Source organism: Protopterus annectens, chromosome 16.part0, assembly GCF_019279795.1.
Source record: "Protopterus annectens isolate FY-2018-M chromosome 16.part0, PAN1.0, whole genome shotgun sequence".
NCBI lineage: Eukaryota > Metazoa > Chordata > Ceratodontiformes > Protopteridae > Protopterus > Protopterus annectens.
Window position 1 is genome coordinate 683,940,852 of NC_056750.1, and position 18,158 is coordinate 683,959,009.

Genomic DNA, 18,158 nt, shown 5'->3' on the forward strand with positions numbered 1-18,158 from the left:
GTTCTTGTAGCACTTCAAATTTGTTCTTCAGTGCAATGTTGAACTGTTCTTTTGTCTGAGAATCTTTCAATAGATGAACATTGTATTTGATTCTCCTAGATGACTCTTGAACCTGGGTTCTTTTTAGCTTTAGCTTCAGTCTAGCCACCACCAAGTGATGGTCAGATGCTACATCTGCCCCTCTTTTCACTCTGACATCTTGTAATGTTCTTCTAAACCTTCTACAGATGCATATGTGATCTATCTGGTTTTCTGTTGTGTGGTCAGGGGAGACCCATGTATTTTTGTGTATCCGTTTGTGGGGAAAAATGCTGCCTCCAATGACCAAATTGTTGAGAGCACATAGATCAACAAACCTTTCACCATTCTCGTTGATTGTTCCCAGAGCATGTGTAAACATGATTTGCTCATATCCTATGTTACTGGATCCGACCTTGGCATTTATATCGCACATAAGGATAGTAAGATCTTTGTCTGTGTAGGTCTCGAGGATCTGCTGCAGTCTTTCATAAAACTGATCTTTATCTTCCTCTTCACTGTCATTAGTTGGTGCGTAGCACTGGACCACATTCATTACAATTTTCTTCTTCTTTGTACGGAATGAAGCTGTGATGATCCTGGGGCCATGTGCTTCCCATCCAATCAGGGCTCTCTGGGCCTGTTTAGCCAACATAAGACCAACCCATTGGGAGTGAAGTGCTTCACTGTCTTCATGTCCAGAATAAAGCAGCAACTCTCCTGTAGATAATCGACACTGACCAGCCCCTGTCCACCTTGTCTCGCTGATTCCCAACAAACTCAAGTTGTTATTTCTCATTTCTGCTGCCACTTGGGCTGCCTTGCTTAGCTCATACATGGTCCTGACATTCCATGTGCCAATGTTTATTTTCCTGGTAGAGAGAAGGGTACTCTGCTTTGTGGCGTCCTTTCGGCTTTGGCCACAAAACTTCATAAATCTTCCATTTGAAGAACCCTCCTCTTCCAAGGCAAGATTGTCTGTGTTTCCTGTAGTTGGTGTTTTTGTAGCAAATAGTTTTTTACGGGATGGGGTTGCTAACCCTAAGCCCAACCCTCCTCCTTTTTCAGTCGGGCTTGGGACCGTCCTTGGCGGAGTGAAAACTGCTAAGAGGTTTAACTAATGTGCTCTGTAAATCTCTTTCCAGGTCCATGTCTGTGGAAGACTAGAACAAGATCTCTTCACAACTGGCCACCCTCCAGTCCATGTTTAATGAGTCTGTAAGACTGATAGCCAGTGCTGCAGAGGGTACATCATAAACAGCAGGTTCAGGCATAGCCATCAGGAGGCATGCCTGGATATTCCTGTGGGATTTTGTAAAGCCCTTCAAGTACTTCATTCATGAATGCACCTTTTGCTACATCTTCCTTATTTGGCCCAAAAGGTGAAGGGAACAGTCTCAGGAAGTGAACAGGATAGGAAGACCTTGTCTGCCATTGGTATCCATTTTTTCCTCCTGAGACATTTTTCCAAAATCAACAAGGAGGCAGAAAAATGTGTTTCCACAAGTCCCAGGGTCCTTTCCAAGACTAATGAGGATATGGTTCTTCCAGAGGCAGAGGGAGGAACTGTAACAGATGCCAAACCTGTGGCAGAGGCGGCCTGCAAAACCAGGGTGTTCTGGGATTGTCTCAGATGAACCCTAACAGTGCTCCTGAAAGGTTGCCCATTGTCCAGCTGCTGCTGTCTGGAGGCATTCAGGGTGGGGTGATTGTCTTTGCACCTCAAAGACTGGGTGTCCATCACAAAAGATTGAGTGTAGAAAATTATATCCAGATGTTATTTTATACAGTTTTTTTCAAAATTCCCCCTTCAAAAATGAAAAGAATCCTCAATGTCCCACCCAATCAGAGGGGAGAAGGCAGCCGTGGAAATAGAGAAGCTGCTAGAAAAAGAGTCATCCAGAAGTCCCCCCCCCCAGACCAGATAAGATCCAGAATCTACTATATTCTTTTAGTGCCAAAAAACACAGTGAACTTGAGACCCATTCTAAATCTCAGCAAACTAAACCAATATGTGAAATATTCACTGTGTTTGATAGTCATGATTCAGTCTATTTTGCTCCTGCTGCAAAAGGATGATTGAAAGTAGTCAGTATGCATCTTGAAGGTCTGTTATCACATCAAAATGAAAAGGCACTCCAGAAGATATCTGACCTTTTGGCAGGGAGCCATTTATTACCAGTTCAGATCATTGCCCTTTGGCCTCACCACAGCCACTAGGGTTTTTACTGAATGCATGGCAGTGGTAGTAGCTCAGTTGAGACTGCTGCGATTCAATGTGTTTCTGTACCAAGACAACTGGCTCCTGAAATCCTTAACCAGGCATCTACTCCTACAAGTAAGGGACTGTTTGCTCCAATTTTGTCTTCGTCTAGGCACCATAGTCAACTACAGCAAGTCACAGCCTGTCTGGAGTTCTTAGGTGCTTGTCTAGACATGATCAGTCCGATAGCATCAGTTTCTCCAACAAGAGTACAAACATTCAGAGCCCAATTCATGAAAGTGATGTCACATTTTCCTCCTCCTCTGGTATGACTAGTCTTGGAAGTGTTAGAGTCTATGGCAGCAGCAGTAACTGATTTCATTAGCAAGATTTCATATGTGAATTTTACATAGACTCTGTCGGTAAAGTGATCTATTCTTTAGCAGCCTTTGTTCACCCCTGTCAGGATCACTTAGACTTGCAGAAATATCTTCTGTGGTGAATTTTCTCAGATGAAGTTTGTCAAGGCCATCCATTTGTTCTTCCTCTGCTGATGGCCATGGTGACCATGAAAGTCTCCCCACTGGGGGTGGACATTACTTGGGAAGGGCAGTCTAAGGTATTTTGTCCCCAGAAAAGGTCCATGCACATATTGTCCTGGAAATGAGAGCAGTTCTGCTAGAACTGCAGGCCTTTTGAGATGCTCTCCCCTCTGGAATGATTGCTATTCAAGTGGACAATATGTCTGTAATCTGGTACATCAACAAACCGAGAGGAACCAAGTCTTATCTCCTATGTCGAGAAGCAATGAGTGTGTGGCAATGGGTGATGTCTTCTGGCTACTTTCTCATAGCAGCACATATAAGAAAGTGCTTGCAAATTAAGCAGGTCCATTCTGATGCTTCACAAGTGGTCTCTCAATGTCAAAATGTCAGAGAGAATTTTCCATTGATGGGGGACAGCCATGGCACAACCTTTTCAAATCACCTGTCAACAAAAAGTGCAGCAGGTTCTTCACCCTAATTCCCCTTCTGGGGGAGTCACCAAAAGATGCTGTAGTTCACAATTGGCCAGTCTGTCTCCTTTGTTTATCCTCCATTACCATTAGTTACCAAATTTATGCAGAAAGCATACCGGTTAAAGAGAGTTATCTTCATTGCACCTTTTTGGCCTAGTCAAATTTGTTTTACCTTACTGTGGCCTCCTCTTCTGTATCTGTCCTGGGGACTCCAGTCCAGATTTTGTCTCATCTGACAGGGATGACTCTTCCAAGCATAGCAGGCCTTAAGCTGGCAGCATGGTTTCTCCAGTTTCATTGATGGCTAGATAGGCCATGCTTTCCTCCCCATTCTGAGATATTTTGTTGTCTTCTCAAAAGGCTTATACTAGGGGAATTTACAAAAGTAAATGGAAGAGATTTTCAATTTGGGCTCTTAAGAGAGATTTGGATGCTTTTTCTGCCCCTATATCAGTTCTACTTTAATTTTTAGCTTCAGTTTTTAGTGAGTTGTCTTGTTTCTGTCATATTAAAGTGCAGTTGGATGCCATTTTAAGCTTCCTCTTCAGGTGAAATCATTCTTCCACAGCTTTTTCTAGGTTGTGCAAGGCCTTTCTAAAAGGCACCTTCTTGCTTAGGCCCCTCATTCAAGAACACTTCTCCTCCTTAAGCTTTAACTATTCTGCTTGACCCAGCACCCCATTTGAATGTTTAGCCAAGACAGAGCTAAAGTTTTTGTCCTGGAAAACAATTTTTCTAGTTGCTGTTCCAGGCTGTTTCTTCACAGTCTCTTTACCTTGCTTTTCATAAGATTATAGTTTCCTTAAATACCAACCTGTCTTTTTGTTTTTACCTAAGGTGACTTCTGAGTCTAATATTAATTAGATCATTAGATTCCCAGTTTTGTTTCCAAATTTCTCTATTAAGGGAGATCCGCGGTGGTACAGCGGTAGAGTTGTTATCTCACAGCAAGAGGTTCTTCCGTTTGATTCTGGGCTTGAGAGTGTCTTCTGTGTGGAGTTTGCATGTCCTCCTCGCAGTTGGGTAGTGTTTGAAAGACATGCATGTGTAAATGGGTGTGCCTTTGTTGAAGGTTGAGCATCGAGCTGGCACCTCTGCATTTTGTAAAAATCTACTGCCAATCATTAGTGGACCAGAGTTCCGCTGTGGCGACCCCTTACCGGGAAAAAGCTGGAAGACAACCACATGCTTCATCTTTTGGATGTACATAGGCAACTTCGATTTTATCCCCATTGGACCAAAGATTTCAGGAAAAGCGACCAGTTTGTATAATTTTCACCAAATAGATTGGGTATAACAGTTTCTAAAGTAATCTTAGCCAAATGGTTACCTGGTTGCATATCCTTTGTCTACAGCCAAAAAGGGTTGTCTTTACTTAAGCCTCCTAGAGCACATTCCACAAGGTCTATGGCCACCTGTTCAGCCAAGGTCAATAGTTGGCATTTGTGCCACTGCCACTTGGTCCAATGTTCATAGCTTTATTGCTAATTACAAGTTGGATTTGGTTTCCAGAAAAAGAACTGCATTTGGGTCCACAGTACTTCAAAATATCCGTCCATGAGGACTTGCCAAGGTTCATCTAGCTGGGGATTGTGTCCAATCAGTTGAGGAATGAATGATAAAAAATTATGCATTTACCAAAATGATGCATCTGTGCTGTCCATTTTAATTCTTCAACTTCCCGCCCTCCAAATCCCCATCTCTAACTCCTGAAGAGACCGAAGGCATAATACTTTAGGAGCTATTGTTCCTTCTTTGAGATTCATTTCTCTCTCGGACATCTCTTTTTAAATTACTTATAGTATCAGCCATGGATTACTGGGGCAGCAAACTCGATCTGAGATATGTTAGGTTAGTGGAGCATTATGGGTAAAGTAAGGAGCTCAAGAGTTGGATCTGAGAATCTGGTAAAAGAGGCCAAGTCAGATCCAAGACCCTTCGGTTGAGGAAGAATGAAAATGGATAACAGACGCATCATTATGGTGAGTACATAACTTTTATTTCTGTTATCTTTTTAAATGAGTTTGAGTAATATTTAAACATTGTGCATAATTTTAGACCTTTGTTCCATGTTGATTCCTACATCAGATACAGTATGCAGAATCACTGATGCAACTACAGAGGCAGGATTACTGAAGTGAGAAATACCCATCATTTCACAGCCTGGCTGCTTCTGATACATGGATGGCACTGGATATAAAACAGATATGCTGATACTTCACTAGACACAGCCTACTGCAACTCAGTACATCACAGACCTCATTGCTGTGTCACATGGCATCCATGAGTACATGGAGGCCATTGATACAGTAATGATTGGTTTCCTGCAGTCTCTGGTAGCACAAAACACTTCCATGTCCACCACATTTAAGCATTAGTAATTAACAAAATGCATGAGTCTGTAATGACAATCAAAGGGTATGACCCATTTTGTGTTTCAGGATCATCCTGAATACAAGGTGAATTACGTTTGTGTATCTTTGTTATGATTTAGACTTACTAGACTGATTTGTACCTTCATAAGTAGTTTTTCCTTTTTTTAAAAGTAAAATAAACTTGTGTCTGTACTGTGAGCTAGCTGCATTAAGTACTGTATCCCATTCAAGTCACTTTTTGTTTGTTTTTTTGTTTATTTTGTCATTCATTCATTATCCAGGGGTGTAAAGTGGTTAATTGTTGCCTGTTTTTCAGTCATGATGTGGAACTCATTAGCAAGGATAATTCCAGTGTATGCAAACCATTTAGGACAGCATGTCAACCAAGCTGGTTTTAGAAAGTGGGAGGTAAGTGGAGTACTCGGTGAAAATTCAAGCGCACAAGAAAAACATGCAAGCTGTACACAGAGAGTGATCAGAAGTTAGAATTTGACTGAGGGTTTTGTAATTGTGCAGCAGAGATATTAACTACTAAGCCACATTTTCTTAGTTCAGAAAGGAATGGAAATGGAATCCCCGAATGTGGTTCTGAAACACCTGCTTAGTAGTGCCTTTTTTCGTCTAAGAAGAAATAGTGGAATGATGAATAACTCCACTGTATTACCTTGCTCTGAGAAATGTTTTTTCATGCATTTGGTATGATGGTGTCCTTTTCTTAGTAACAGGCTCTTAGCTCCTTTATTGGAGGCAGAAGAACAGATTGCTTTAGAATGTTCAAGGCCGCAATCAATTTGCAGTCACAATGTCCTTTAATTGCACAACTGTCTGAGGCCTCCTTTTGGAATTAAGTCCAGGCAAATTTGCTTATCCTCCTTAATTAATATTACTTTTCATTAGTTACTCACTCTTTATACAGGTATACACTGTAATTTTAGGCAGGGATGTGCTGTAAGCACTGGGTTACATGCTGTTGACAGTAGTAGCTGTTCCTATATCTAGACTTGATATATGGATGATCTCTTCCTCTCTTTCATTCCAGTTGAACCAGATCAGGAGGTTGTTATGCCTATAATCTACAGTTTGGATATCCTGTTCCTTTAAGACAAATTGGGTGTGGTAGCTGGTGCCTCTCAGGCTACAGTCAGGGGATTCCTTACTTGAAGAGATGCTCATGTGGTGACTACAGATGTTTCTCTCATCGACTGATTAGTTCACTGTGGTTCATGGAAAATACAAGTTACCCAGCTGATATTGGATAGGAACAGTTATAGTAATTTAGTTTAGATAAAGGCAATCATTGGAGCTCTTCATGCTTTACAGAATTAGCCTAGGAGATATAAGTATTTGTATGGGTGCCTTAGGTTTTGTGGTGCTGCATAAAATGGGAATCACTTAGCATTTCTCACTTTGCTGTGAAGCTATGAAACTAGTGTTAGATGGTGGAGAAGTATTTTTACCTGGAAGCACTCAGTTATATTGAGCTGAGGAATGAGACAGGCATAAAAAGTAGAAGCTTCTGGACTCTGTGGTCCAAATCAGTTATGTGTGAAGTCTTTTATAAATAGTCTTTTGCCTCCAAAACCAATGCAGAAATTACAAGTCTTGCTTGATTAAGTTGGGATTGTATCATTGACTTATTGTCCCTTTTAAGGAAAGGAAAACTTTCTGTTTTATTTAGGGACAGATCAAACATGGTTTACATTGTCCTGTTTGGCACAAATATACTTGACTGACTTGGCTCTCCTTCCTGAAACACATGTTCCATGATCAGCCCAGTCACTGCAGACTTGTAGAATTTTCTGATCTTAGTGCACTAGATTCTAAACAAAAGACCAGCACTGGTAGAGTTTTTAGTAGAATCTAGAACAGAAGTTGTAGTTAAGAAAGGAATAATTAGTAGAGTATATAAAATATTGCATGATAACTATAAGAATCAATCAGAGGAGGTTAGAAAGGATTGGAAAGAGATCGGCTAAGCAATTCACAAAGAAATCATGGGGGAGGGATATATGTATGTTTCTGAAATATGCAGCAAAATCTAGCTGATTTAGGATTTTTGCTTGGAAGTGTTAACATAGGAATTTTTATACCCCAAGTAGACTCCAAAGAATTTTTCCTCAGGTAGACAGCAAATGTTGAATGTATGATTGGGAAGACAGGGGTAACTGGGGACATTTTCTGGGATAAGAAAATAAGTAATAAGTTGGCAGACTAATGATTCCCTGCAGACTGCTCTATCAGAGATGCTGGGTGAGCAAATTGGTGTAACTAAGGAAATTTTTTTTTTTGAGCTGTGATACTGAATCAGAATTGACAGGACATGGTAAGCTCTTGATGAGTCTAATTATGATGGCTGCTAAAAAAGCAGTTATTAGAAAATGGAAATCAAAATGTAAACCAACTTCACTAGAAGTAGCGAAGAGATAAAACAATTGGAATTGGGATCTTTAGAAAAGGGTATTAGCAAATTACATAGGAAAAAAGGGTAAGTGTTTGATCCATACATGGAGGAACAAAGTTTAAAAGAAGGCATGATTTGAATGAACTATGTAATGGTTAACTGACAATGACTGGATATATTATAAGTGATTTATAATATTTGTAGCTACGGTTGTGTCAGCATGGTGTCTAATGTATAATGTTTGCAACTGTGACTGTGTCGGTATGGTTTAATTTCATTTATATAAAGGTAAGATTGCCTGCGTCATACATAATTCAATAAAGATGTTTCTTGTATAAAATAAATAAGTTCATATGCTAAAAAAAAGATGTTTTAATGCACCCAGACTTCAGTTCCTTAATGTCACATACTTGGCTTGTGAATTGGTAGCCGTTCCACAAAATGGTGGAATGTAGATTGATTATATAATCTGCGTAAGTCCATTCTTTCTTAGAGTTATTATGCACTTCAAGGTTCTTCTTAGGAGACTTGTTCTTGGTTGGGACTTTTTCATCATAAAGATATTCATCATGCAGAAGCCTTTGGCTATTTGGGTGTTCAAAAAGCTCTGGCTGCCTCCAGTACCTGCACTCTGACTGCAGAGGGATTAACCCCTTGAAGGGAAATTAGTGGTTAGAGAGTAGATAACTAGTATTTTCTTGATGCTTTAAGAGGAAGGAGCTGTGAGGCTTCACAGGAGTAGCAGTTAGATACAGGCTTAATTTCTGACAGAGTCCTCATTGTATATAGGAACTGCTGTTTTTAAACAGAGCTTATCCTTGAACTGTGGGACTATTTTTGTGAGAAAAGTGCACTGCATTTGAGTCATTTTAATTGAAGTGCAAGGAATTAAAAGATTGGGAAGTGGTTTATGTACTAATAGTGTTTGATTATTGTGGTGCTTGTGTATACTTGCCTTCATATTTTTATTGCATTAGACATTTTACTTGCAGGTGTTATATTTAAACTTTTGGAAGTGCATTTCAGGGCTAGAAATGTATTTTATGTTTGGTTGCTTATATATACTTCATGACAACATAATTTCTTGTTTTCTATCAGTGGACTTCCTGTGAAAGGGGCTTAGAGTTCTGACATGTTTTTTGTGCACTGCTTGTGCTTGCTTTTGAATTTTGAGAGAATGTGTGTGGCTTGTGAGTACTTGTCTGACAGCTTACCTTCCTATGATTCTTCCCAGCAGTGTTTATTGGCAATCAGGATTATTCCTCAGCTACAGTATGGACTCTTATACCAGTCCTGCTCTTTCTTCTTCTGCTGTACTTAAAAAAAAGAAATAAACAGTATAATTGGAGTCCTTGTCTATGCTATAGGCTCACGCAGTGCATAAGCCACAGGTTAGTGACTTTGCTGTGGCCATTTCTTGCTCCTCAGATCACTCATGGGTATCTCTGGGCTCTTCTAACATATTACCTTCTGCAGCCATCGTCTGGGGGTTAGCCATCTCCTCTGGAGCAGTTCCATTGTCCAATCTGGGCATAGGAGAACTGTCTTCTTTGGGTCTGGGAGTTTTTCTTGTAGGTTCTTCTCAGAGAAGCTGGGGAAAGAGACCTTCCAGGGATGTTCCTAGCAAAAAGAAAAAAGTCATGTACTTACCATAACATTGCATGTGTGTTGTCCAGCTCGTTCTTTATTCTCACTGATGGGTCAGATTGGATGCATCTTGACCTTTTACAAAAGCTCGAGGCCTTCAGCAAAGTTCATGGGCATTCTTACCTTATCCATAATCCAATTCCCTAACTCTTTGATCTTGTTTGCCCCTGATAACTCATTTTAGAGGTAAAGCTTTTCATCACTTAACCGAAAGAGATTGTTTCTGAGGCAGTATGCAATTAGTGCTACTCGATCTCCCAGGAGTACAGGCAGGGGTTATGGAGGGTGGGTTGTGAGAATAAAGGTTGAGTTGGATAACACCCATGGAACATTATGGTAACTTATTTATGTGATGTCAATCTCGCCTTTATTCCCACTGATGGGACTGCATCCCAAACTACTGGATTCTTGGTTGGCTCATGGGAGAATATTCTTTAGAACCTTACAACGAAAAGATGCTCTACTCCTGGAGGTCAAATCTACTTTCTAATGAGTAATAAAGGTATGAGGTTTTTCTCATGTTGCTGCAGCACAGATATTATCCGAAGTTAGCCTAGCTTGAAAGGTTGCAGAAATATGTATGGCTCTCGTGGAATGAGCATTAACAAGAGTCGCGAGAGTTTTGTTTTTAGAACTATAAATGAAGAAAATAGATTGTGAAAGCCATTTGGATAAGGTAATTTTCAATACTGGTAGACCTTTTTTAACTTCAGAGTAAGAAACAGCTGATCTGATTTACCTGATTTCTGCAGTTCAGTGTAGGTAGAAATGTAATTGTTTATGAACATCCAGAAGATGTAATGAATGTTCTCCTTTATTTTAGAAATTTGGGAAGAATATTGTTAACTCATTAGATTGATTGAGGTTACTTTCACTCACAGCTTTGGGAAGAAAAGAGGGGTTGCGTCATAAAGAAACACTGTCCTTATGGTATTTACCAGGTAAGGTGGCTTGGCAGATAAAGCCTGTAATTCTAAAACTCTCCTTGCTGAGGTAATGGACACTAAGAGGAGAGTTTTCCAAAAAAGATACTTCAAGTCACAGTTAGCAAATGGCTTAAAGGTATGACAGATAATGTTTGACAATGCAAAATACAGATCCCAAAGTGGGGAAGAGTTTTTGTATGGGGGTGTTAGCATCATAGTTCCCTTTCATATACGACAAGACTTTGTAAAGCATTCTTAAAGTATGAAATTGCTGCCCGTGGCTTGTAATAGAAGATACCTGGTCGGGGCGGTTATGAGCCAGTTGTCCAGATATGGAAACTCCCAGAATCAATATCATCTCAGGTGAGCTGCCACTAATGCCATTCATTTGTTGAACACTCTGGTGGTTGTAGTGAGACCAAAGGGTAAAGCTCAAAACTGGAAGCGATTGGCTCTTAGCCTGAAGTGCAAGTGGCTTCTGGATCATCTTTCCATTCATATATGGTAGTACGCATCCTGAAAATCTATAGAGCACATCCAATTTTCTTTTTCCAAGAATGTAAGTATTGACTGCAGTATCACTATGCAGAACTTGGTCTTTTTCACAGATTTGTTTAGAATGCTGAGATCCAAAATGGGTTTCCAGTGTCCTGTTTTCTTTGGAACTAAAAAGAACGTTGAGTAAGTTTTGAATCCTCTGTGGGGAATTCTTTGATGATTATTTTTCTTAGCAACTTTTGAATGTCTCAGGTTGGAAATTATTTGTTTATAGGAGCAGGGAAGGAAAAGGGAATAGTGTAACCCCTGGATGTTATGTCCTGCACCCATCTGTCATTTATCTTTTGCCAGGTATGAAGGTGGAGAGACAATTGTCCCCCAGACTGCCTCCAGAAGTGAGCAGTCTGGTACCTCTTCAGGAGTGTTGAAAGGGTCTACCAAAGAATCTCTGAAGCCCTGATTCTGTGGAACTCCCCTGCCATGCGGGCAGTGTCTTCTATTATTGTTCCCCCCTCTGCCTGTAGTGGAACTTTCACTCTGTCTTGGAAAGACCTTTGTGATTTTCTGAACCACATCTTTCCACTATCTCTAATCTTTGCGATAGGGTCTAGTAGGTGTGGAAAAAATAAACTCCAGTAACAGAAAAGGTCTTGCCTTCCTGTTCATATCTGGGGTGTGTTTCTTTTACTTTGGGCTCAAACAGGAGCCGTCAAAAGGGGCATTGATAAAGCAAGACTTGAAGGCTCTGCAAAATTGCAAAGGCGCATACAGGCCTGCCTCCTAAGAGAGATATCTGAGCCCGCTTCCCTACTCATTCCATCTGCTGCATATGATACGAGTCTCACAGATGAGTTCACAACTGAATTGAGGGTGGTGAGCTGAGTGGTGAATATATTTGCTGCCCTGTCAGCTTCAGCTCCTTGGAGAGAGTGTGACAGTTCTTTCAACAGGCCCCTCTGTAAGCTAGTAAAATGGGTCAATTAGTTCAGTGACCATAAGGCAAAGGTTGCTGATGAAAAAGTGTGCTTCTGGTCCTGGAATCTGTATTTGGAGGATGGATAGAGGAACTGGTCTCGGTTCCTTTTTGGTGGCCATTGTCACAACCATGGCATCAACTGCTACACGTTTAGTTAGGAAGGGCTTGTCCTTAGAAGTAATGTATTTATTTGGCGTCCTACGAGTCGGCTGTATAGAGTCTGGGGTCTTCCAAGCCTTCTGAGAGATTAACTCAATAAGCTCATTGGAAGGAGGGGTCACCCAAGAGGTGGAAAAGTGAGACCCAAAACCCTTCAAGCTGAAAGGGATGTGGACTGCCAGTCACCTCTCTGCTTTGATATTTCCAGGATATTTCCATAGGAGACATTTTCAGGAGGTGACCGTGGGGACCCTTCTGTATCGTTGAGATCAGTATCTGATACAGTTGACTTCTCTGGGGAGTCTAGATGCTTCCTCTTGCCAGTCCTCTTCTGAGGGAATTCCTCAGTGGGGTAGTCTGGGAAGTTTCAGAAGGGGGGTGCCTTGCTGGATGTCCTGAGGCCTGGGGTGTCTGTGGAAAGGTTACATGAGAAGGTAAAGTCACTGGCCCAGAACTGGAAGGAAGATCTGGGATAGAGTTTATGTAATCATTACCCTCCTCATAACATCAAAGGCACTCTGTCCCTGCTCTGAAGAACACCCAGATCTGACAAAAAGGGTTGTTGGGGCCAAAGGAATCTCCAGCTCAGGAGACAGAAGCTCTGAGGCAAAGGTAGGATCTGAACTCACCCATGCCAAAGCCCCCATGGCAGGGTCAGATCTGGAGAGATTGGAACCTGCTCTGCAAATCCAGCTGGGGAATATTGGCTCTTAGAGGTCTCCTGCTCCTACTGAGCAGAAACACTCTGGGCAGACATCAGCTCTGAGGAACTGAAGGGTCTAGGATCTGAGACAGATAGCAGTTGGACATCGAATCTTTTGGCTCAACATCCAGGGGATGGATCAGAGGAGGAGCAGGCACTGATGGGGAGGACTTTTCTGGTTCCAGTTCCTTTGGGCTGGGATCCAGTAATAACTTGGCCAAGGTGAGTGTCTTTAGAATCCTCTGCACTACTCTGTCCACATTGTCAGACAAACACCTGGTAGACTAATTAGATAGGGTTGGAGACCTTGATTTAGTCAAAAATGGAGATGGGAGTTGAGAAGATATTGGTTACATGGATGGAGTATGTCCCCAATATGTAAATATGGTGGGAGCCAAAGAGGTTGGAGACAAGTGGTCAAGCTGCTACGAACTCTTGCATCTAGGAACAACTGCCTGTTCCAAAGGTTCTGTTGCAGCAGAGAGTGCAGGAGCTTTTTATTTCAGCACTGAAAAAGATTTCAAAACTGAAGTACTTTTTTGTGACTTTTCAGACATTGAAGAGTTTGAGAACTCCTGTGAAATCACCTCCATAAAAAGAGTTTTAAGCAGTCCCTTTAATATGAGTTTATTCTTATGCTCCATAAGAGCCCTCTGATTGAAACCATGGTATATGGAGCATGATTCTTGAAGATGTAGAGGCCCCAAGCAATACACAAAAAGTGTGTAAATCACTCAAGAGCACCTTCTCTCCACACTGTTCGCATATTTTAAAACCAAGAACTTTCCCCTCTTGCTTTTGAGACATAATGGCTGTAGGGAGAAAGGTAAGGTACATCAAAAAATTGCACACACACACACACACACACACACACACACACACACACACACAGCGGAATGCCCTCTAACTTACATGGATGCTAAGCAATGCTTAGAAAGTAAGAATTAAGTCCTTTTTTTTTAATAAAAAGAAATCCTCTTCTAATTTAGACAACGAAAGGGATAGAAGGGGATTACACTTAAGGAAAAAGAAACATCCTCTAACTTAAATGGACATTGACAGAGAAAGGGAAAAGGTGGTAATGCTGACCTTTAAAAAGGCAGTGAAACAAGTAAGGAATTTACTAAATAATAAAGGAAAGACTATCAAAAAAAAACTATAGGCTTATAAGGAGGGTTTCAGATTTGTAAAGTTATTCTAGAAAAGAATAAAAATGGTTAGTCCCGCACTTGCTGGAGAACCACGTCCTTTGCTGAGCGGCAACTGAGATCTGGGGTAGTTGGGGAATTGCATTATGGGTAAGGTAGAATGTCCATGAGCTTTGCTGAAGGCCTTGAGCTTTTGTAAAAGGCCAAGACGGATCCGATGTATCAGATCCAACCCATCAGTGAGAATAAAGGTGAGACTGACATCACATCAAAAGGTTAGACATTGCTCATCCAGAGCCATATTGTTTGTTCGTAAGTATGATTTTTTTTTTTTTTTTTTTTTTTTACATTAGGCAAGAGTTTATTGAAGGTTTGCCTTACCGAAGTCAGAAATCCATACCAGAAGACTATCTATGTCAGTGTATTCCTGATATAGTCAGAGACGGGGCTTTTCCTTTGAATGATTCTCAAGCACAGGACTCTGATTCAGAGGAAATGTTGCCCCTTCCTACTCTATTAGAGGAGTTTTCCTTCTCTAAGTCTAGTTCCAGGATGAAAGATGGATTTTTGTGGGAACAAGTTCCCCCTAAACTGAGGAGATATTATGATGTGCTGCAAGTGGGTTTGCCAAATGCTTTACCCATCCTGCCTGTTATGCCAACCTTGGAGGATGTGTTAAATGTTTCCTGCAATAACTCTGTCAGCATTTAGTCTCTGAAAAAAGGAAGAACACTTATTAACAGCAGCCCTTTCCTTGCAGAAAAGAACGGTAGGATATTAGATAATGCAAGGGAATTTCCTTCTGGCACACTTCCTTTGAAAAGTAGATTCTGTCTGAATCCTACAATTTTTAACCTATCTTGGGTGTCTAAACATGCTTTGTAAATTGTGTATGCTTGTGCAGATATAGTGTGTAGGGTCACTGCTTGTGCAGATACAGTGTGTAGGGTCACTTATGAGTTACTGTTTTGAGAAGAAAAGTCTGTGTTTTTATGCAAAAGTTTTCGGATGAGAAGAATCCTGAGATGTTAAACTACTCTTGAGAAGGAGGTGGTGTTTGCCATATTGCTATGTTTTCAAGCAATTTGATAATAAAGAGAAATTAACTCAGGAAGTTAGTAAGAGTTTTCAAGCCCCTACATTAAAAAAGGCAAAATAAATCAGTACCTGACACCTCCTGGCAGATGGTAAACAAAAAAGGGATGGCAGGAGGAGAACAATAAAAATACAGGGATCCGTTCAGAAAAAGGGAAGAGTACAGCGTCAGTATGAATATGCCAGCACCAGCACCCCCCCCTTCGCTTTGTCATTACAGCTGTGACTACCGCATAGATTAGCTGTCAGTCTTTCTCTTTGGCACCAGGTTGTTTCAGACTCTTGTGTACTAATACTGGGTCAGGAGTATTACAGTTGGCAGTGGATGTATGTACTTTCTTTCAGGGAATTCCTCCCTACTCAGAACCATTTTTCCCCATCATGTTCCTCAGCACGTTTATTCTAGGAGTTATACTACCTGTGCCTTTAGACCAAAGGGAGGAAGGCTTCTACTCCAGAATGTATTCTGGTTTTAAAGAACAAGCTTTCCTGGAGAACAATTCTAGCTCTTTTCTTTCTCAACCAGTTTGTAAAAGTAACAAAATACCAAAATGTTGATCCTTTAGAGTTTTTATCAGTCATTGCTCTTTAGAGTTTTATGATAACACCAGACCTAAAAGATGCTCATTATATTCCTACAGACCAGGCATCAGAATCTCTCAGATTCTGTGTGTGGATGACATTATCAATTCTCTACATTACCCTTTAAGTTACTTATAGCACCTAGGGTATTTACTAAATGTGTAGCTCCAAGGATAGCTCACTGCAGACTGCAAGGCTTTCACAGTTTATTTAAATGACTTAGTGGTGTTGCCATACTTCAGGAGTTCTTAAATGGGTTCTTTACTCTACCAGTCTGAACTTCCAAATAAATGTTCAGAAATTCTTTGATTTCTTCATACAGGATTGTGCTTTGAGAGTATGTTCTAGAAACATCTCTTTAAAGGCACTCCTTACACAGGAAAAGGTGGATTTGTGCATGAAAACTTTCCTGATCTTCTCCAATCGCTCTGAAACTTCAGCCTGAAAATATCTCAGGATTCTAGGGTTCATGGCTTCTATGATTCTCATGATTTCTCCTCCAGGTTATACATGAGAAGAATTCAATGTTAATAAAAAAAAATACATATGGACCCACGATTTTTCATCTTCTGGGTTTTTCAGATTCCAATTTTGGTTGTTGTCAAGAAAGAACTGCATTTGTGGAAGCAATAAAGACACCTCTTTTTTGTCTTGGGGAGCAGATTCTACAGGAGGAAATGTGGTGCCATCATGGTAAAACATTTCCAGGCAGGATTAAGCACATTCTAATATAATCTTGTTTTCTTTGATGGGATATTTGGAAGTGGTGGACTGTAGAAGCATTTTAGAGGCAGCTGTGGTCTTCTGTACATACATTAACAAAGCCTTATATACTGGTTTCTTTTTCCAGGTCCAGGACTGGCTTTGCTAGGATCATTCTGCAGGGGCTCTTGGATCCTTATCCTTCCTCCTGCAAGGTTGGAAAAGCTTTGGTAAATCAAACCAGATCTACTGCATCAGTTTGAATGATGAACAATAGTACAGTTGTGTAAGTTGCACTTACCATAACAGTAGGTGTTCAGATTCCTCATTGCTACAGTAGCTGTAACAGCCTCCATCCCCTTTGTACTGTATATAGTTAGCTGTTGCAATAAAAAGTTATATGTTATAAAAAGTTATATGTTATGTCTTTTTTGGCATTTCAGGATGAGTAAGTTTTCTGTTTTTGTTAGGGCAAGAAAGTTTTGAAGTGGTCTAGTTTGACTGCAGATTCCCCTGCAAGGGATTAGCTAGTCAGCAGTCTGTGTAGGTATAGGAGGGAATCGGAGGTTTTTGAAGTGTTTTTTGTATCCTGGGCAAGATACAACCTAAATAGCTAAACACTACTGCAGCAGTGAGGAATTTGAGCATCTACTGGTATGGATAAGTGCAACTTACACAACTGTACTTTTTTATTTTTTACTCTTGGCTGTTAAATCTGCAAGTTGAGTAAATGTAAAATATCTTTCTTGGAAGATTCTTTCCTTGGACATGGTCACCTTAGAATGTAGGCATTTTGCATAGAGGCATTGTCATGTGGGAAGCCTTTCCTATACTTCCTTCAGGATGGTTTCCCCATGTACTAACCCCAAGTTTTTGTAAAAGGTGTAACAAAGTTCACTTAGCTGGAATATTGTATTGTCCGTTTTTGCCTCTGGTAGAATCAATAGCAGGGGAGCTCTGTTTCATATCTTGTGTATTGGAATGGTTTTAATGCAGTAATTGATGTGCACCTTTGGTGTTCCAATCCATTTTAGGCTAGCGATAGCAAGACATTTACAAGGCAGACAGTATTTGATAGATTGCCTCAGGAATCACATTTTTTGGTAGGTCAAGGGGTGTGAGTAGCTTTGGCTGCATATTTCAGGTGGTCTGTATTCAGAACTTTGGCTGCATATTTCAGGTGGTCTGCATTCAGAATATCAGTACTACAGTCATCTGGCCTAAACCACATAGACTTAAAAACTGTAGTCTAAACACAGAGTTCTGAGTTACTCTGGGTTTGGTCAGGGTAGCCCTTCATGACCAGCTGACTTAAATTCCATCTCTTTTATTGTACCCCAGTTAAAATGCTAAAGATTCAAAAGAAAATGATGTTCTACTGACAGATTGTTTTAAAGATAGGTAGTTGCACACAAATTTATTATATTGCCAAATGCTAAATAGCATATGTCAGCAACCTTGTTTTTCCACCTGCCTTCTTGTTGGTAGAATTTAGTTTTGCTAGTTTTCCTTTATTTCCATCAGACTTTTGTTTTTATCTTTGTTAGGAAGGAAATTTCTTTTGAAATGTTGAGGAATGCATATGTGATCTTCAGGACCATGAGATGAAAAGTATGAAAAGGGGAATATGCACGTTAAGTCATACATTAGTGGTACTGTGAAGTTTTCTCTCTACTGCAAAGTACAGTGATGTTAGAGTTAGTACAT

The 18,158-nt window shown here is 40.5% G+C and overlaps 1 protein-coding gene across 1 annotated transcript in view; it reads left to right on the plus strand.

The window, feature by feature from the left end:
* Positions 1–18,158, plus strand: part of LOC122790887 (collagen alpha-2(I) chain-like) — a 239,489-nt gene that overhangs the window by 217,896 nt on the left and 3,435 nt on the right. The gene's annotated exons all lie outside the window — the stretch shown is intronic.